The 21,573-nt window shown below is 47.2% G+C and overlaps 1 long non-coding RNA gene across 1 annotated transcript; it reads left to right on the top strand.

Moving 5' to 3' along the window:
* The first annotated feature begins 17,530 nt into the window (after nt 1-17,530).
* On the top strand, nt 17,531-21,325 carry LOC102550814 (uncharacterized). The gene is made up of 4 exons (XR_591816.4): nt 17,531-17,985; nt 18,075-18,164; nt 20,483-20,602; nt 21,137-21,325. It is a non-coding gene; the product is annotated as an uncharacterized LOC102550814 (long non-coding RNA).
* Nucleotides 21,326-21,573: the final 248 nt, after the last annotated feature.

The following is a 21,573-nucleotide window of genomic DNA, read 5'->3' as shown; positions in this document are numbered from 1 at the left end:
GAGGGAGCCAACCCCTGACTCTATTAACCATACTCGGCTATGCTTGCAGACAGGAGTCTAGCACGACTGTCTCCTGAGAGAATTCATCCAGAAGTGGGTGAAAACAGATGCAGAGAGACCTACAGCCAAACATTAGGTGAAACTTGGGGAGTCATGTGGAAAGAATGGGAGATAGGCTTGGGCAAGCTGGAAGTGTCAAGGCTACCACACGAAGTCCTATAGAGTTAACAGAGACCAAACCACTAACCAAAGGGCATGCAGGGGCTGGCCCTAGCGTCACCTCCCCCCACATTTGTAGCAGATGTGCCGCTTGGTCTTCATGTAGGTCCCTTTACAATCGGAGCAGGGCCTGTCTCTGACTCTGTTACCTGCCATTGAATTCCCTTCCCCTAGTGGACTGACCGGTCAGGCTTCAGTGGGAGAGGATGCATTTAGCTCTATTGTGACTTGATAACCCAGGGTGGGTTGGTACCCAACAGGGGCTTCCCTTTCTCTGAGGAGAAGGGGTGGGGGGGGTAGTGGAACAGGGATTTGTGAGGGTGGGGCTGGGAGGAGGGGGTGGCGACCCGGATGTAAAGTGAATAAATACATTAATGAAAAAAATATAAAAATACAGTTCCCACAAAACTGCACCTAAGCCAAACAAACATTTGCGGATTCTTGGGGCATGTCCTCTATGGAAGAGTCGTCTCATTCCTTGTTCACTGTTCTGCCCGCCTTCCTACTTGATACCTTCACTTTTCTTACCGTGGGGCCATCCTTCCCACAGACTGGGTGGCGTAGGAAGGCGGGGCCAGATGTACTACTTTGGGAGATTTTTTTTTCAGACTCGCAGCCCCTGTGAATCCCAATTTATTTCCCTACCGCTTTCCTTGGCATCATCCCTCTTCTGAAATTGATTACTACCCATAGTAACACTGTCCACAAACTAAAAAATGTGAAAAATGTTTGAGGGGGTATTTTGAGTTTTAGGATGCTATCTTTGGCTAATTATGTACCCATCACAGGACTCAAATAATGAACTTCTGCTCTTCTCGGACAAATCTTTTGTGTATTCTTTTTTTCTATGTCCTTTAAGCTTAAAATACTTTCAAGTAAGTTTCCAAATATGTGAATATAGTTAATAGTAATAATCTTCTACGGTATCATACAAGACTCATGGAACACATGCAAAATCGATGTGTTCTCTTAGATAGTAAACATGGATTCTAATTTTTTCCCCCCCGGCACCAATCAGAAAACCTGTACAAAGAGGAACTAGTGAAATGCATTATTCTGATACAGTTGGGCATAGTGACACACATCTCTAATTCCAGCACTCAGGAAGCAGAGGGAAGTGGACACAAACCGCTCTATACAGTGAGTGCCAGGTCAGCCTGGACTACGTAACAAGAATTTCTTTTTTTAAAGTTGTCCGTTTATCAGCCACAAAGAAACCCAAATGAAGGTTGCGTGTCAAATTCTATGAATGCAGTAGATATTAAAGTAGGAAACTGTATGAAAATCGAAGGGAAATATTTAATTAGTGGGAAGGAAACCAATACTTTTGGGCTGGGAGAACCTAAATTAGCAATCAAGACAGTTAGATAAAGCAGAGTGAGAGCATTTATCACTTATGGAACGTGGCCGGCACAGTAATCAAAGGCAAAGGCAAACGCATTCCCTTCAGTAAATCAACTGTTAAAGCAGCCACACAGGGGGCTGGGGATTTAGCTCAGTGGTAGAGCGCTTACCTAGGAATCATAAGGCCCTGGGTTCGGTCCCCAGCTCCGAAAAAAAGAACTAAAAAAAAAGCAGCCACACAGAAAGCAAAGAAGTAGGTGAGTGACGGGGGAGCACTCAAGTTTGGAAAGTAGATGATAAACACTGTTGCTTCGAAGCAGAAAGCAGCAACTGATGAGGGAAACAGCGGAGTGGACAACCAAGGAGACCTCCAGGCATGTCGGTTTAATCTTTTGCATGGTTAATAAAATGGTCAAAAATCTGGCTAAAGTCTTCAGGTGTGGAAAGGGCTATCAGCTTTATAGGGTGAGTGTTTAAGGACGGGTGAGTCAGTAACCATGTCCAAGTGGCCTTCTGTGTCTGTCTTTTCTGATTTACATCTAAACACTTTCCTCTCGGGATACTGATTGAGAGCTTAAATGGAAAACAAGTTTTCATAAAGGCAGCAAACTTGAGGTCGGACTTACTTTTGAATGAAATGATGATTTTTTTTTTAAATCTAAATAACCTAACCGGTCCACTCTTAATAGCAAAATGTACAGTGAGCACGTGATCATATTAGAATTGTAGGGACAGTCTCATAGTAAGGGCTTTCTGTAAAAAAAAAAGAAAAGAAAAGAAAAGGATGTTTCCGTCTATTAATGTCATGCGATTTGAACTGTGCCTTTGAGACTATCTGCTCCAAGAGTGTCCATCTTTCGGTTTCCTTAGAATCCTGCATGGTCTCCAAGAGGTTAGAAGCCATTCTTCAGGGCAGTGGAGGGTGGTAGGGTCACACGCTCTCCATGTTTAGCCTGGATAACTCGGAGGAAACAAATGGTGGTTTCGTACATGAGTCCCCGCTGAAAGTCACAAGGGCAGGCTCTCCAAATTGCTGGCATTGATTTGTAATCAAGACGCTTCTCACATGGGCAGCTCCTTACAGCAGAGGGAGCAGCCGGGGTATGCTTACTTAACAGTGGTCAATAGCTTTCTAAGGTAAAGTCAGCGGAACCAAGAAGTCAACTGCCAGGGTATAGGAACAGGACAAACACAATTGTCATCAGGGTAAGTCGAGAAGTAGGGAAAACATCAAAAGCAATCCTGTCGGCGGGATGAAGACGGTGAAAGGATTTGACTAGGCTCTGTTTATATCAATTTCTGAGTCTTTAAAAAGAAACTTGGTTGATAGGGAGTTAAATATTTTCTGTTCCTCATAAATTCTACTTTAAACCAATAACCAGTTCATACACAATGGTGAACCACAAAAGGTGTTTTCATTAGTACTGGTGGTGTGAAAACCCCTCCCCCTGGGGAATGGGCAAACACACGCCTCGGTGGTGTTCTTACATCAGTCATGGGCAGAGTAGATGGAAGTCGACTGGTTCGTTCACCCTAGCTTGATACCTGGCTTGGTGTTCAAAGCTCTTTCATGCCTGGGATGCATAAAAAATCAAGTTGGATCAGATCAAATCCAGGAGGAACGCAGAGACCTGCTTTCTGCCATGCCATGTGGCACAGGAGAGGAAAGACACCCCCAGACCTGCCCCTCTCTGCCCCGTGGCACATGTGGGCCATAGACACACAGAGCCCTGCCTACCACCACCACACTGAGGAGGAGGAAGACTTGTGGACCGCCATGTCACCCACACCTCTGGCTCACATCATGGGTGGGTCCTATGCCAAGTAGCACAGATGAAGGATGTCACCTAGGGCCATCAATCGTGTGCCCCATCTGTATTGGGAGAGACTACAATGTGCAAAGATGTAGCAAACCCATGGGGGTGCAGAGGAGAGAGAGAGAGAGAAAGAGAGAGAGAGAGAGAGAGAGAGAGAGAGAGAGAGAGAGAGAGAGAGAGAGAGAGAACTGGAGCATTATGAAGAGAGACAGAACTAGAGAGTTGAAGGTGAAGAGTAGTAGCCTGTTTTGAGTGGCCAGCCCCACCACCTGGGGTCAGGGTGAGATCCCAGCTGGAGCTGCAGTTGGTCACTATGTCTGGTTCACGGCTATGCAAGCATCAGGCTTCCAAGTCAATGTCCGAGGGTCATATCACCACTAGAGAACATGGGAATGTCCCTGGTCAGGGCAGCCTCGGGGTGAGCATGTGGAAGTCCAGTGGCTCGGCAGAACTGGCCCCACCCCTCATTGGTTGGGCCATTTGAGAGAGTTGGCCCCACCCCTCACCAGAGGCAGCACTCAGGACAGCAGCCCTGCACTTTGCTCAGTCAGTACAGTGGAGTTGGCCCTCAGGCAGCGGTGTGGGTGAGGGGGTCTTCGAGGACATGAGTGTGGGAGATCTGACTCCCGAGGTTGGGAAAGTTACCCACAAGGTCATGAATGCAGGAAAGCTCTCCCTGACCCTCACCAGCTGCAGCACTTGGGAGAGCAGGCCCTGCACCTCGCCTGGGCAGCACAGCAGAACTGGTGCTGATGGAGGAGGTATGGGTGAGCTGGCCCCAAAGGGTGAGAGCCCTGGAGAGCTGGCCCCAGCACTGGTCTGCTGTGAGATGGCATGGGGTTGGGAGAGTGGCCTTCTCCTCTCCCCTTTCACCACCTGCAGTAGTTGGCAGAGCTGGCCCCTGAGGGCATGAGAGCAAGAGAGCTCGTCCTGCCCCCTCACTGGCAGCAGCACTCAGGAGAGTGTGTGTGTGTGGGGGCGTCCTGCACTTCATCTGGGCAACATCATGGAGCCGGACCTGAGGGCATGAAAGCAGGGGAGTTGACCCTGCCTCCTGTCAATGGCATTGAGGGCCCTAACAGGACCAGTGCCGGAGAGGTCACCCTGGTGGTGTGGATAAGGAAAGGCGTGGGACGAGCAGTTCAGGTACCACTGAGGCCCAGATCCAGGACTCCGAGTTGGCCCACTCCAAAGTCTACATCACCTGTGAATGACTGGGATTTGTGACAGGGCCAAGAACCAGTTCTGCTGATCCAAAGCCATGCCACAGAGCAACCACAGGAAAACTGGGAGGGGTCCTGGTGAGGAGCCAATATTGATGGTGTCACAGAAGTCAGAGGCCTTGGAACCTAAGCAAGGACTCATTGCAATGAACATCTGCAAGTGAAGATGTGTGGACAGAGGGGTGCACCATGGGACACACTGGGGCACACTACCACTTTCATGATATGATTTTCTATGCTTTGTTTTTTGGTGTGTGTGTGTGTGTGTGTGTGTGTGTGTAATTTTGGCAGAGGTTGTAAGAGTGAAAGGCAGATATAAGGGGAGTGGGACTGGGGTGCATGATGTGAAACTCACAAAGAATCAAAAAAACCCTTTTTTTAAAAAGTAAGACAAGAATACCCCTCTATCTACTAGATGATGCCAGTAACATTCCTGTTGCTGTGGTTATCAGAATGTCTCCAGACATTGCTGGATGTTCTTTATGGTATAAAATGAGCCCTGTCTCAGAACCACTATTCTAGAAGATCTAGTAAATGCAATTTAAAAAAAAAATCAAAAAGTGTTGGGTATAAAACAAGAAAGTGGCCATTATTTGCAGAAAATGTGTTCATCATTCTAGAAACCTAGAATAAGTTCATCTAGAGAATCTAGAATTCCTTGAGAATTGAGGGAGGGGGTTCATTCAGGTGCCCGGCTCTGGAATAAACGTGCAAAAGTAGCCTATGCAAAATTTCAGTGACTAGTTACAAAATATCACAGAAAGGACATTTTATTGCAATAACAACAGAACAGAAAATCTGTAGTAATAAAATTACCAGGATGTGGACGGAGACGGGAAGGAAACATAGAATTAGTAGAAAGTGACATCCTTGGACCCAAATCCGGAGTGACCTTTTGAAAAGTGTACGTGTGTGTCCTTTGAGTAAACCTACAACCTTCCAGCTTTGGCTTCTGTTGACCCATTATGTTCTTTGTTTGTTTGCATCTTGCTCGCTTCCTGGGTTCTGCTGGACCCAGGATTCTTGAGTATTTGAGAGTATTGAGAGTGTGCGTTCTCCAGAATGCTCATCTCATATAGTGTAGGTCCAGCTCAAACCCTACAACCTAACTCTCTTCTACTCAAGTTTCATCAGACTGCCTAAGGTTCCCCTTAATTATTGGGTACAGAATTGTATGGGATGCCCTGTGTGGGGTCTGATAGGAGCGAAGCTCTGTGATCTCCCTTCCCTTAGTATCTTACTTACCTACTAGCTTAGAAATGCAGGCAGACGTTTAATTTAATTTTTAAATGCAGACGAGTGATCAAAGTCCATTTTATAAAGCAAGCAAAGAGATATCTAGTAAGAAAGCAAAAGCAGATATGGAGGGAAGATGGTGCCAAGTGACAGCAACGTGTACCATTTACTCTTATGAATAGAACCTGTTGGAGCCTCAGTTTTCCCCTCAATAGGATGGGGATGAGAGTACTTTCTCATGGGGCTGGGTTATTAGTTACTGTGTAGCATCTGTTCTTGCCCTTTCTGCATCCCAATCACAGACAGAGTCTCCCACCATCTTCTCCCTTTTACTCAGCCCTAGCTGGGCCAACATAGCACATTGTCTAGACTTTTGCTGACAATGTTGCTCACTGGTTAGACTCTCTCCCTCCCCCCTCCCCCGCCCCTGTTTTCTTCTCTGCAGGGTGATAGAAAGCATTCTCTATGAATGGCTCCCCTGTCAATACCTTTGATGTCTCTCCACTGTATCCCCCAGTTTAAACCTTCTCTGGGCAGTTGGAGCACGTCAGCTTTCCTTTTATCATCTGCTCCCTCCCTCTGGGCATCCCATGCCCTTCAGCAACACCTTGCCTTACTAAGCCACGGCCAGAGAAAGAATATTCCCACTTGATGTTCAGCCTCTCTTCCCTGCAAGGACTTGCAGCCAAGGGAAAGATCACAGCAGAATGTGTTCCTCCACGTGTATAGCCAGTGGTTCTCGTCAGCAAGGAGCACTGGAAGAAAGGTTGCTGGGATGGCTGGAACCAGCAAGAAGGATTCTAGGTGGGTTTCTCTCTCAAAGCCAAAGAACTAGCCCTGGGGCTCTGGAGGCCCCATTTCTGAGCACAGCAACCTCCCTCTACCCAACACCTCATTGGTCACGGACAGTTCTATTTCACGGTCAATTGGCCATAATTTCAATTATGTAGGAAGCTTTTATTTCACATGCAAATTCCAAAACATCTCAGAAATTCGTGGAAAGGCCTAGGTATAAGAGACTAGGCGTTTAAGTATGTAGAGTGAGAATTATTCCCCCATTCTCCATCTCAACGGTTAGAGGTGCTAGCTGGCTCAGAGTGTTGTAAGCATGATGACCGGGAAAGAGTCTGTGGAAACATGTCCGCACATAGTAGGTAGTAGACATTAGTTTGTCTGGTGGTACTTAGTTTTAGCAAAGTCATCCAGCTAAATGCATCCCTAAATGCGTCTCTGATTCTCTCCTAAAACACCTTGTATGTTAAAAGGCACAAAATTTCTAAAAAGTTACGATAAGTATCCTGAAGGTTAATTGTTTCCCTCTCTTGGGGTAAGAAGATAGCCTGGAATCTATTTCTTTAACAAATGTTCAATTGTTGTTAACGTGTGAAGACAATATCCTACAGCAGACCTCCCTGCCTCACTCCTTGAGTCTTGAGCTGTTTCCCCTGGTGTTCACTCATTGTACACTCTACTGGGTGTTAGTGGATTGCATAAGGTGGGGAGATGGGGCGGGGGTGGGGTTCACAGCATTGTTTTTCTTTTCTGTTTGTTTGTTTGTTTGTTTTTCTTTTTAAGAGTCTCTGTAGCTCTCACTGTCCAGGAATTCACTATGTAGGCTGGCGTCAAACTCACAGAGAACCACCCACCTCTGCCTCTCAAGTGCTTCGATTAAAGGTGTGCACCATAAGTCCCATCACATAAGGGCATTTCACACAAGCATATAATGCATTTTGAGTCTATCCCCCCATACCTCCCCATGCCGCCTCTCCTCCTCTTTCTCTATCCTCCTCCCTGTTAGTCTCCTTTGTTCTACCCTGCTCAGTCTCTACTTCCAAACGAATAAAATCCCTTGTGGCCGGGTATGATGTCATATGTCTCTAATTCCAGCACTTGGGAGGCAAAGGCAGGCAGATCTCTGTGAGTTCAAGGCCAGCCCGGCCTAAGAAAATAAAAAAAAGCAACATAGCAACAAAAATACTTGATAGCTTAGCAGTGAATGCTGTTGTAAGCACTGATGTGCAAGCATCTCTGATGTGTTGACTCAGTCCATCAGGCAAATGCCCAGGGGTGATGTACCTGGTCACATGGCAGATCCACTTTTAATAGTTTTTTTTTTTTTAATCTCCATATGACCTCCATAATGGCTAAACTGGTTTTCATTCCTACTAACGCTCTACAAGAGTTTCCTTTTCTCCTCACCAGAATTTTCTATTGTTTGTTTTTATAATGATTGTGGAAATGGGGTAAGATGGAATCATCTATCTATCTATCTATCTATCTATCTATCTATCTATCTATCTATCATCTACCTATCTATTATCTATTTATCATCTCTGTATGTATATATGTACCCATGTATGTGTATATGTATGTATCTATATCTATGTATTTATACATGTATTTATCTATCTATCATCTATGTATGTCTATATGTATGTGTGTCTGTATGAATGTGTGTATGTATGTATCTATTTATCTATCATCTATCTCCTATCTATCTATCTATCCATCTATCTATCTATCTATCTATCTATCTATCTATCTATTAATCATTTATGTATGTATATATGTACCCATGTATGTCTGTATATGTATGTATCTATCATCTATGTATTTACGCATGTATTTATCTATTTATCATCTATGTATGTATGTATGTGTGTGTGTGTGTATGTATGTATGTATGTATGTATGTATGTATGTATGTATGTATCTATCTATCTATCTATCTATCTATCTATCTATCTATCTCTCTATCTCTCCATCTAGCATGTTTGTGTGTCTGTGCTATGGTGCATGCATGTAGATCAGAGGACATGCAGGAGTCTGTTAGCTCCTCCCACTACATGAGTTCCAGGGATCAAACTCAGGTCATCAGGCTTGGCAGCAAGTGCCTTTACCCGGTGGACTCCCTAATGCTTGACTTGCATTTATCTGATAGTTATTAAGGCAGAGCAACAGTAAGTCGGGTGCCATCTTGGAAGCAGAGAGCTGCCCTCACCAGACAAGGGAACTCACTGGAGCCTTGAGCTCTGATTTTCCTGTCTTCAGGACTGTGGGAAAATAAACATATTCTTTATAAGCTATTGGGCCTCAAGGGCCCAGCATATAGCGAAGTCTTAGCATCTCATTTCTAGGTTAGGAGTCAGCCGCTCACAGGAGAGTAGGGACTGCCCCAGCATCACTGAGACCCATGTAGGCGGAGGGTATAAGAAACGAAATAGGTCTGTCTGCGGCCAAAGTCGGCAGTGTTCCCGTTTCTTCAGGCCATCGTGTTTGAGGATGAACTGAACAGTGCCTCTTCAAATCCCAGAAGGCAAGCAGAAGACAAAGGGAGTATTATACACTGTCGTTCTTGACCTTCCTCACCCGTGACCCCTGCCTCCCATGTCACTCCCGTACGTGGCCAAACACCGTCACACACAGGCATACACATTTGCATTCTGCTGGATGCACACGTACTCTGATCATGCGGAGGAGGGCGGGTTACTGAAGAGGTTAATTATACAATCTCCAGAAACTCGGGGTGTAAACCTTGTGTCCATTTACAGATATGTCAACTCAGCCAGTCCCTTACCTTGAGAACTTTTCTTTTCTTGCTGCGATGATTATCAACGAGAACCTCTACACTTATCTCTCTGGATGCGGTGTCAGAGGAGGAGGAGGCTGGGAGACAGCTAAGGACAATGACCTCAGAGTCTCTCCCTGAAGTTAGGCTGCAATGTCTGCCCTGATCCCTCTCGTGCTGAGGTGTCACTTTCCATGGAGATCAGGTGTCAAGCCAGGAATGGCCAAGGCCAGCTAGAGGAGACCTGGAGGCCGGGGGTGTTGGTGCGAGCTTGTACTTGGATGCAGGTATGAGTTGACTCTGTCTTGAGTAATGGGGGCGGGTGTGGGCAATTGTTTTTCTCCGTTGGAATTTGCCTGGCTGCTCTCAGGGCTGAGGGCTGAAGCCTGTCAGATAGACTGACAGATAGACAGCAGGTAGACATCCCCAGAGATAACCCAGTGCTGTGATTAAGAACAGAGTCTGGGCCTTTGAACTTTCCTGGAATGGAATGAACCCTTATGTTCAGTGTGCAGCTTTGTAAACATCTGCAGGACTCTTATGTGACCTAGATTCGCTCCCTGCGTGTGCGTGCGCACACACACACACACGAGATGAGTGTGAAAACCAGAGGTTGGTATTGGATGTCCTCCTCAATCTCTTGCCTGCATTGTTTTTGAGACCCTGGAACTTAACTGGCTGGAGTGGACTGCAGAGATTTCCCTGTTCCTACCCTCCAGTAACGGGATTGCAGGTTTATGTGCCATGGCTGGCTGTTTGCATGGGTGCGAGGGATCGGGAGCTGGGTCCTGGTACTGCCAACATGAGCACTTTACCTACTGGGCTATTTCCTTGGCCTCCATGCTCAGGCTTGTTCGATTTTCTCAGCCTTACTTCTTCGAGAAATCACAGCTGATTTAGAGGATGTTTGGCCCTATCAGAAAGTCATTTCTCCTTGGCCGAACTTCGAGGCGCCTTGCAGTGTCACAGTGGGAACAAAATGTGCTAAATTGAACAGATGGACATAGGCTGTAAGCCCAGACTCACCCTTAGGGAGCCACTTTGACAGAGGAGGAGTTGCCCTACTGCCAGGCTGGGGAGTCAGCAGACCTGCATTTTAGTATGAAATTACCACTGTGCACCCTGGGAACGGTATCTCAGCTCTCCGAGTCTCTATTTTCTCCTTTCGGCTTTCAGTGGTATCAGTGAAAATGTGCTGCAAATCCCTTGTTTTAAAATCACTTTTCTGACTTTCTAGTCAAGGTTAAATCTCCATGCCTGAAGTGTTCATCATAATGCTGCCCCCTGTAAGCCTCATCCACATGCTCTTGGGGTCCTTATTTGAGGGACGGTTTGCTTTGAATCTCTCCTCCGATTGATTCTGAACTCCACCAACAAGGGTCTTGCCAGACTTCTCCATGCCTTTCCTCTGGGCTTGTCCAGTGCCTGGCACCCAACACCTGCTCGGCTCATATTTGTTGAATAATGAACTCAGGACTGGCCAGGCTCACTCAGCCAGTCCCACTGATTATAAAGCCACCCAACACTCGCTGTTCTTAGAGATGTTATACTGATAGATACCTCGACAAGATACCCCACCCTTTTTTTAGGTTATGCAACTAGCCTCAAGCTTACAGGCTGTGATGCCTCAGAAGGAGCAAGAGGATGCTGGGAAAGCTAGGCTTCTATCTATCCTGAAGGCTCACCCTCCTCCAGTTCTGTGCTTCCGTGGGGGAGCTCCTGTTCTCCCAGCAAGAACATTGTAGCCTCATAGCCTGTGGGAAAGCAGTATTTCCAGGACAAAGCCTGAGTGTTGGGAGTCCCACTAAAAGGCTGTCATGGCTACAGGACTTCTGGGAGCAGTCTTTACATCTCTGATAATTGTGGCCAACTGTCAGAAAGCTTCAGAGAGTCTGCGATGTGAACGTCAAGTAACGAGAACAATGTCTAGGGTCTACAGTATATTGAATAGAGAAAGAATATGAGTCCACTGTGTTCCCAGTAACCAAATGAATTATCAACAGATCAGAAGAAGAAAACATTCTTCATCACCGTACAACACAAACTTGGAGATGTGAAAGATTTGATAGATTTGGGACTGGGGTGGGGAGACCACCATTTGGCAGCCCTCAGAGTAATAACTGATACAGGTGAGGATCACTGAACGAGGCTTAAGTGACCTTATGTCATCTAAATTCTCTTACAGCTCACTAAGGCTGTGTAGCCATGACAGCCTTTTAGCGGGTCTCTGCTCCCTGTCTCCCAAATGGAGGAAGTCAACGAAACCAATATGGTACAGAGAAGGGAGACTGAGAAAAACACACTGGAACTTGGGGCAGCACAAAATGCTTAACTACAACCTAATCATGAGGTTATCGGACAGACACAAGTGAACTTATCATCTACAAAACAACGGGCTTGAATTCTTCAAACACATCCATCCAGCTTTCGGTTTCGATCTAGAATGGCCCCAAAGTTATATGCATCGAAAGTTTGGGCCTCACCAGAGATTCCCATCTAGTGACATGATCATGAGAGTGCTGACCTCATTTAGATGAAGGTCAGGCCAAATGGCAAATACAGAGAAGGGACCTCACTAGAGAAGCAGATCACTGGAGTGGTGCCTATGAATGGTGTATCTTGCCCCTAGTTACTTAGTGCTGACTTTCTCATAACTTCCTGGCTGCCATGAGCTCTGCTCTCTTCCATGATGCCCTCTCCTTTACCACAGAACCACAGCAAAGGGACCAAATCACCATGAACTGAAACCTGTCAAGCCAGGAGCCATCACGAACCTTTCTTCCTCTGAGTTGTTTTGCTCAGAAATTTTGTCACAATGATAAAAATGTGGCTAAGGTAGTTACAGAGAACAAAGACAGGCTAGGGACCAGTTCCAGGTGGAAGGAACTTGAAGAGACATCCCATGCCAGTGCAAAGTGTGGAAATTGGACCAAAATTGGACCCCGAACTGAGAAAACGAATAGCTGTCAAGAGCATCACTGGGAGAGATTGTCCATTTTGAATGTGAATAATGAGGCGGATTCTAGTTGGTTTCCTAATCTTGATCATGTAAAAATCCTTAGGAAGTTAACCTGAAGTCTTTAGGGACTGAGATGATACAATGGAGGTCTTGGCTCCAGACGTGCCTGGAGACTGGGTCCAAGGATGTTTTCCCAGTCACTTCTACAAAAGGATTATATGTTCTTGGATGGAGAAACTCAGCCATCTGAGACAAGGCGAGGTGGGTGTTGCCGTATCATGACAAGATGAGGGAGGTGTTGTTGTATCCTGAGGAGAGACTGTCTAGAAGAAAGTTGACCCTCAGAGTTAAAATACTAGCCAGGCATGCCTGGGAAATAGGGGTTCTTATACACAGTAACCTCAAACTCCTTCCCCCTGCATCAGCTTCCCAAGAGAGCAGATGAGAGACATACATTCTGCTGTTTATATACTAACTATGCTCCCAGTCAAAAGCCTCTAGAAAATACATCGGAACAAAATTAACTTGACAGGGGAATGGATATTTGAATGAAGCTTCTGCTTAAGATAGTAATTTATCATGTTTCATTGTACACCTCCACAAAACCAGGACCACGGGTGGTTTAGCTGAAATGAGGGGATTCATTACTCTTGAAACATCCCTAGAACTGCACAGAGTCTGTGAGTTATGGGGAACGAGTGGGGAGCAGACGTTGAACAGGCCCCCCACATGCACCAGACACGAGTGAGTCCTTTCAAACACAGCCCCAGTCTGACGCTGACAGTGACTTTAGAGATAATCATCAGAACCCAGCCTTACAAATGAAGAAACTGGGATTCTTTGGAGCCTTAGTGCTGAGATCACCCGGTTGGGACATGGTGGACCAGTGTTTAGAGGAAGGACTACTATTCATTTCCTGCAAAGGCCCAGATCGAGTGCCCGGTTTGCCGTGCAACCTCCTGACATCCAAAGTGGGGAAGACCTGTTTCCGAAGGTATAGTCAGCTATAGCACTGTCCTATCCCCATAGGTGTGTTCTTCTTGGGTCTCCTTGGTGATGTCTGGCTTGTGCTATGTAGCCACAGACAGAGAGGAGTGAGGACTCTCGGTTGGAGAGATTAAGAAGCCCAACCTACACAATTGTTTGCTTCTTTCTTTACTCTTCTATAAATGCAGATTGAGATCCCACTATGTATTAGAGATTGGAGGGTACAGCCCAGAGCTTCGAATGTGGACGTTCAAACTACTGCCTGCAGATTACCAGTATGAAGGTTCCACCCAAACTTCGCAAATCAGAAATGGTGGGAGGTGAGCTCTGGCAGCGGGGACGTTAGCAAGCTTTCCCGGTTGCTCTGATGCATGCTAAGGTTTCAGAATGACTCCACTCGAGGGCACATAAAATAATGACAGGTTGTGGTGATAGGGACAAAGGTGCTTGACAACAGTGGCTATAACAATGGTAACCAGTCCAACATCTCGTGGAAGTTATCTGTCCTTTCCACTCTGGGAGTCAACTGTCTTCTTGTCTTCACACTGAGAAACTTTATGGAGCATTTGGTGAGTAACAGCCAAGCTCTGTTGGGGTATTTTGGTCTTGCTGAAGTCCCAGAGATGCCCTGGGGAGGATAGTTGAGGGTGGGGACAGCTGACAGCAAGGGAGTTAACTTGGTCTCAAGAGAGCAACCAACACCTTCGGTTTGTCTCTTGATTAGGTGAGGCAAGCCTGTGAGTCAACCAGGCCTTGCAGTAAAGAGTGATTCAATCTTGTGGTTTTCAAACTGGGTAGGGAGTGTGAGAAAGATTTGGGACAATAGCTCACCAATTTTAATGCGCGAAGAAACATCACAGGAGGAGCTTATCAGATATCCACAGGCCAGGCTACACCTGCAAAGGATTCTTTGGCAGATCCCGGGGGAGGCCCAGGATTTGCATAGCATGCCCATCCCAGGATGAGCTCAGTGTTGGCAGCTCTGGTGAGTACCCTTTAGCAAATGCTATCTTGCAAGGTTTGCTCAAAGGGTCCCGGCCCAGGTTTATCACCCAACCATCCCTGGCTTCCGGGCATCTGAAGTCTGTGGTGGCTAAGTTTTCTCGGAAGAGGGTGAATAGCTCTTCCTGCCTCATGGGGGGCTGTGAGCATCAGAAGGGACTGCAGTCTGGCTGTGGAGTGGCTAATGGCCCTGACTACAGGTTGAAGTGGCATGTTGAAGGCTGTCTCACTTCACAAAAGTTGCTTTGAAATCTAATTCGAATATGAAAGCTGAGATCTTGGCCTATTTTCACACAAAGCATAAGTTCAGTGGGGATAATCAATATTGGGGTGTGAGCTGCCTGTCAGCTTTCGGGGTGGAGGTAGGGAGCTGGGGACACCAGTTTCTTTGGGGAAGAGCTCTTGGGACAAGAGGATGGAGGGGACCAGGTGAGAAACACTGGGCTCTAGATGTGAGAACAGGCACAGACAGGTTGCAACATCCCTAAATTCTTGCAAATGCCTCATTAAGCGTCCCTGGGGGCAAAGAGTAGGTGGCTGAAGTGTGAGGTATGTGGGGTCCTGTGTCAGTTTAGAGGAAGCAGTTACGCTCGCCTTTGATCATCGAATTGCTCTGGGGCTAACTTAGCGGAAAGGAGCACCACTGAAAGGTTTAAAACCAGATTCTAAGTGGGAACTCATCAGCCTCTCTCACTCTCTCGCTGTGCAGTTTGAGTCTCACCGCCTTACCAAACCTTAGTTCTCCCGTTGGCCCGATGTCATTGACAGCATACTGAGTCTGGGGATAATTATAACACTGACAAGGCTTGCAAGGATTGAGCGTTTACTGTGTGCTTTGCATGCAGTAGTGTTTCTTCTAGCGTTTACCTCTGACTTAGGAGTTTCGGGGAGATGCATGGATGGACTGGCCTACCAATGGGAGGAAGGCATTCAGGACAGCGAGTGGCCCAAGGCAGCTGCCAGTTGATGCTGGTTCCTCCCTATTCCCCAGGAGGCACATAATCAGAGAACTATCAACCCTCATCTGTCATCCGTCTTGGAGGCAGTGGCTACTTGATGGCTAAAGTCTCCAGAGCCAGACTGAAGGTTCCAGAACCTCTGGGCAGGGTATTCATGCTTCTGGGCCTGTCAAAGCCAAGAAAGGCAGATCTGGTAGAGCCTGTAGGAGCCGGTGCATACCAAACCCAGAGGCGCCCACGTGATAGCGCGGAGCTGCTTCCCAGGAACACCCCTCCCGGATTTGCCTTCTTCAGAGAAAAGTAATGCAAAAGGCCATTTTTCACTTTTAAATAGCTTTCATTCTATGTCTTAATAAATGCACATTTGTTGATTTGTGTAAGCATGATGTGGGAAGTCTGTAAATGGATGTAATCTGCACCGAGGGCACATGTAAGCACCAGTGAACACTTTTGAATAATGACTCCCGCCCGTAAAAGACGGACGCTATTCATAATAATTCCTTGCTTTTCTCATTTTGCCGCGTACAGTAGCGATTAATCAATTTGCAATGTTATGTCACCCGCAACAAATTGCTAGCACGAAGACAAATTTATTGCTTTATGATAAAAGAACTTGTTTAGGTAGAAATAAATTAAATTTGGGGGGCTGTGATTTGGGTTTTGTGTTTCCATAGGTGACCCATAGAAAGTGTGGGCTGGGGAGCTAAGAGAGCCAAGGGATCCCTGCCTTGGCCTTGTACCTCAGGGTGGAGCACAAACAGGAGAGGGTGTTTTCTCAGTATCCAGACTCTGTGCAGCTTTGATGGGAACTGGGGAAAAGCACGAGGGTTCTTGGGAATCTTCCACTGGGCTCTTGGTATCAGTGTCTCAGTGTATACGGTAGCAGTATACCATAGAGTCTTCCACAACGGGAGTTAGGACAAGCAACAGTGTGTGTGTGTGTGTGTGTGTGTGTGTGTGTGTGTGATGGGGGGAGTGGGGAGAGGACCGTTTCCCCTTTCTTACCTCATCTGAATCCTGGATATCAATTTACCTCCATTGGGACGAGCCTACGTGATGAAAATGGAAATGGAAATCCAGAGGTCAGAAAATGAGAGGGGGGGCCCCAGTGACTTTACGTATTGAGTGAGGCTCTTCCAAAATACGGAAGACTAAAAAGGCCAAAATGGGATTGCCAAGGTTATGTTAAAATAAATATTGTATTCGGCAAGCGAACGCTTTAATGCAGGCAAAGTGGAATTCTATATGATTGTCGCCGTTAATACGGACAGTGTCAAAGCTCCCGTACAAGGCCTTTCATAAAGCAAAAGCTGCATGGTGAGGGGGAGCTGGTGATCCTGGACTCATTCTTTTATATTCAATTCTTAGTGCAGCAGTTCGGGGAAGTACTTTGCCTAAGGACCCAGAGTCGGGGGCTCTGGGGATGCGCTGGGCTTCCAGGACACCACACACATTTTGCTTGTCATTAATTTATACTCCATTAATTTGGAATCTGCAGCGGAATCAGGAGCTGATGTATTAATTCTGCCCTCCCCCAACACATACACATGCCCTCGAGCATCTGCAAGTACACACACACACACACACACACACACACACACACACACACACACATTCTCTCTCTCTCTCTCTCTCTCTCTCTCTCTCTCTCTCTCTCTCTCTCTCTCTCTCTCTCTCTCTCTCGTGCACCCAGAACCAGGGCTGCTTCTTAAGATCAGATAAATGCCTTGTAAAAGGCAGACACGTCAGGTAAGAAGTTTATCAATTCCGTTGCTCCTGTAAATGGATATCCCGCTCCCAGTTCATCAAATCCGTTCATCTGGCAGGTTCCGAGCCCACCTCCGGGAACACTTTGATACACCCTGGCAATTCCTGGGAAAGAGCCCAGGCAAATTCCCCAGTCATAGTTTCTGTCATTGTTGCTTCACTTCAGCCTTGAGGGGCAATGTGGAGGCCTCCTGCCTGCACAGCAGCCTTTCTGCAGTAGCTGAAGAGCCTCTTGGCCTCCCCCCAGCCCCAGTGCCCACATCCAGAGCCCTGTGGACAGCGGAGAGCAGAGCTGACACCCTACCACCTTTCCCACCGCTTAGTGGTTGGAGGGGCTCGAGGGGCGCACAGCACCCTCCGGGTGGTGGTGGTGGTGGTGGACTCACCTGGAGACGGCTTCTTTCCCATCTTCCATTCTGCCTGCTTCCCAAGCTCCAGGGGGCCCAGGTTTCCTTGTCCTCCTGTCCTGGCTTGCCAGTTTCCTAGCTGTCACCCTAGCCTGGGGTCCTGGAGGGGCTTTGGGTGTTCCACAGACTGTGCTGCCCTGGCTCCTGCTGCCTGCCCGCTGGCTAATTCTGATTATTTCTCTTCCTCTGTTCTCTCTTGGGTGCCTTTATTCCTGACCGTGCATTTTCTCTGGACTCAGGATTAAAAAAAAAAAAAACCCACATTGCTAATATCCTTGTCAGCCCTTTCCTGAATCATTGCTGCATAGCTCCAGGGAGCTACGGGCCAGCGCTCACTGACCAGCAGACTCTGTCCCTGGGCCTTCCTATCCTTAGGGTCCTGGGACAACACCAGTCCCCCTACCCCGAAGCTGAGACTCAAGGTCCCGAGAAATGTCCAGTCAGAAGACACAGACGAGGCCAAGAGTGGTCACAGCTGAGGCCTTCAAGGTTCACAGGTGACTTTTATCAAATGTTTCCAATTTTTAAAACTTTAAAGTGCTATCTTCTATAGGGTCTCATTTGCCATTGTGTTTCTGTTTAACAGATGGGAAAGTCTGACTTCAGAAGACTTGGTGGTTTGTTGAGGCAACATGGCAGCCGAGTGTCAGCGCTCAAGTCTCCACATTTAACTAAGGTATGGGAGAGATGATCCACTTCATCTGACAGAGGAGGAAACTGGGGCTCCAGCCGCTGCAAAGGTTTCTTCCAAACCATATAGTCACAAAGTGGGATCCAGCTATTGTAGTGTCCGGACTAGAGACGGACAGCTGAAGTCATTGGCCCACAGTAGCCCTGATGGGACAGTGCTCAGCGGGGGACAAAAGCCTGTCCTGGGTCATGCGTAGAGAGTCAGATATGTCTGGGTAGGGAAAAAAAACTCAAAAGGACCTGGAGAGCCCGAAAGTCTGGAAGTCAGTGATGGCCCAGGAATGTCCTGGCTTAATTCAGTTGCAAGAGCATCAGCAGGAAACTCATATCTGTATTTCAGGAGAGGGCTGGCTAACGATCTTACCTTAGCCTGTATTTGGCCTGTTTCAGATGGCTCTGAGGTTGTCGAACCAAATAGCATAGATTGGTACCCAGATTCTGGTCCAGGCCTATCTTGTTATAGACTAAAGAAGGTTTTAGTTTGCAAATATTCACTCCTCCAGGTGGGCTTCCCTGCCTTTACAAGGCAAAGCAGGTCCCATCTTCTTGGTCTATGGATCATATCTTTAAAGATTGGGCCTATAGCTGCTGCAGCATTCTTCAGCTCAGTACAGTTGTGAGTAGAAAGCCTTGGGGAGGCAGAATTCCTACACCTGTGTGTAGATGCATGGATACCCTCAGGCTCAGGGATTGTCACGTATAAACCTGCCCACCCACCCTCATCATCAGAGACATACAAGCCATATAGAGATATGTGCCCCCTCCCCACACACACTCAAAGCCTGCAGATAAGTTTGGCGGACTCTCTAGAGACAATAAGAGAATGTGCTCATGTCTATGAACACCCAGGTAACGTCCTTCAGGATGAGCGCCTCATCCACCTCAGACACTCTGTGCGTCCTCTCTAAACCTGTGGGGTCTGGGGACATGTGCTGCTGAGGCTTGAAGTTGGTTGGCACCAACACTTCTTTCTGTATGAATAGCTGCTCTGCCTGGAGCCCTTCTCCTCCATTTCATCCTCACACTGCCCAGCTGTGACTATCGCTAGGAAGAATCTACCTGCCTTGCACTCTACATCAGATAGGAGTTCCTCCTGTGGGTCCCGGGGCCCCAGTCACGCCAACACCATGCCACCTCGGCGCTTTCTCAGTGACTTCTGAAGGTCAACTCCTGCTCACTCAGCATTTTCCTCCTTTACCCATGATGCTCCGCTTCCCCCTGACAGATCCACCCTTCTCCTTGTCTGCCCCAGAGCTGATGGTCCTGTGGATTAGCAAGCTGACAGAGAAAGGAGAGCCCAGGATTCCTGCTGAATTTTGGCTTGTGTCCTGTCACAGAAACCTCGTGTGTCTTAGGAAGGGTCACCCCAAATCTTGGGGTTTGAGGGGCTCAGATTTAGCAACCCTTTTCCAGCCATGTCAGTTTGGCCCGCCGCTGGCCTCTGTAGGCGTCAGTTTCTGCCTCTGTGAAGTGGAAATAGCCATTTGAACTTTAGAGTGTTGTTGGAGGATTAGATGGGGCTAAACAGACATATAAAAGGTTTACAAGGAATATTTGTGAATAGGATCATCATTAGGGATCGATAGCTCTTTAATACCCATGGCCTTTTAGGGCCTTCCGACTGAGACTCTGACACTCAGGCCGGGTCTGAGTAGAGACTCAAAGGACGCTCAGCTAGGGACGGGGAGGAGAGGCTAGACAGGAGCCTGGGGCCTCTCCTCCAAAACAGGAAGAGCTGGGCAAAAACATCTCAGGAGCTCCTTCGTGGGCTGTCCTTGGTTACCTGACAGTAGTCAGTTATTACCCGTAAGTGCCTGAGGCTATCCCTTTCGCTGTGAAGCTAGAAGAGAGAGAAGATTCATGGACAGAGAGCCCAGCATGGGTAAGGGTCACATCCACACTAGTTCTTGCCACAAATATTATCTCGTGTAATAGTAAGACAATGCTGAGAAAACCCGGACTTCGAGAGACCGGACAGGGATTCGAACCTCCTAGCTCACATGCCCTAGGCTCCTGGTTAGCTGGAAGAGTGAATAGCAGAATAAAAAAGAAAGAAAGAAAGAAAGAAAGAAAGAAAGAAAGAAAGAAAGGAAGGAAGGAAGAAAGAAAGAAAGAAATGATGTGGAATGATGAAGTCAGCCCACAGGCAGGACTCTGAACAAATCCATCTTGCAAGCTATGTTTCTGGCGTCTCGTACTTCACAGAACGCTTCAGTCACAGAACTAGGTTTTGTAGCTGAATAAGAAATATGACTTGTGTCTCAGGACATTTGTATAAAAAGACTTATTTCTCTATTGTCACAGCCTTGCAGCCACCTCTGTTGGGGTCCTCACTTCTTCCCCAGGATGAAACATGAGGCCAATATTGAAGACAGAAGATGGGAGAGTTTTCCATGCACTCCCTGGGTGGGGTGGGGTTCTCTGGTAAGTCCTCCTCTCCCCCCAGAGCCCCGCTGTCCCCAACTATAAGAGGACACCATCTGCTTACTGTGTGAGTGTTGGTGGGTTAGGTGGAAGCACGACTTCTAATTCCCACCGAACTTGGCTACATTCTCTGGTACAAAACTTGCGAGATCAATAATGAATTTCCTTAGGAAATCCTGGCAAAGCCGACTCCAGAGGCAGCATTTGGTGAGCCTGTTGAGAATGTCGGGATAAGTTTGCCTGGGGTATAGAAGCCTAGGTAGGAGTGGCTGCCCTCATCTGGTTTTGTGACGGTCCAGATATCATTTTGTCTGTTTCTAAGGTCTGTGTCATTGTTACTGATTTAAGTCCTGTAACACTTTTTTCCCCCTCACTTAGGGAAGGTAGTAAGGTTCCTGTTCCAAAGTACACATGTTATCCACCTTTGTTCTTTCCTGAGGGACAGAAAACTTGCAGGATGTTGAGGTCAGAGGTGGGGAGGACCGTTGGCTTCCTGCTGAGGAAGACCCCCACCTCCAGTGCATTTTTTTTCAGAGTGACTTCTTCAGAGTACGAAGAACATCAGATCTGGTTTCCGCTGCCAAGGAATCGATCTGTTGACAGAGCCGTTCTCTGCATGTGTCCATTTAAACACCCATCCCTGTGTGGGATTCAGGCTGACCGACTCCGTTTGCCAAATGCAAATGCATTAACCTTCCGATGGGATAATCTAATAAAAAGGGTCGATAGCAATGGTCTGATTTGGTGCTTATGGAGTCATTTACTGCAAGTGAGAGCAATTCCGCCAGGACCCAGATGGACAGCTTGGGGAAATCCAGGGATCGAGCAAGCTTCAGCCAGCCATTCTTGCTGACTTCCTAAGGCATGGCCAGCGCTATGATGCCCGGAGAGGCTGCGCAGAGCAGGCCAGAGTGAGGGCGTTCTTCATTCATTACTGCCGCTTTCATCACTTAGGAGTTCAATTAAGTATA

This window comes from Rattus norvegicus, chromosome 3, assembly GCF_036323735.1.
Source record: "Rattus norvegicus strain BN/NHsdMcwi chromosome 3, GRCr8, whole genome shotgun sequence".
Lineage (NCBI taxonomy): Eukaryota > Metazoa > Chordata > Mammalia > Rodentia > Muridae > Rattus > Rattus norvegicus.
The sequence above is the reverse complement of the archived record's forward strand: the minus strand, read 5'-3'. Positions and strand labels throughout refer to the sequence as shown.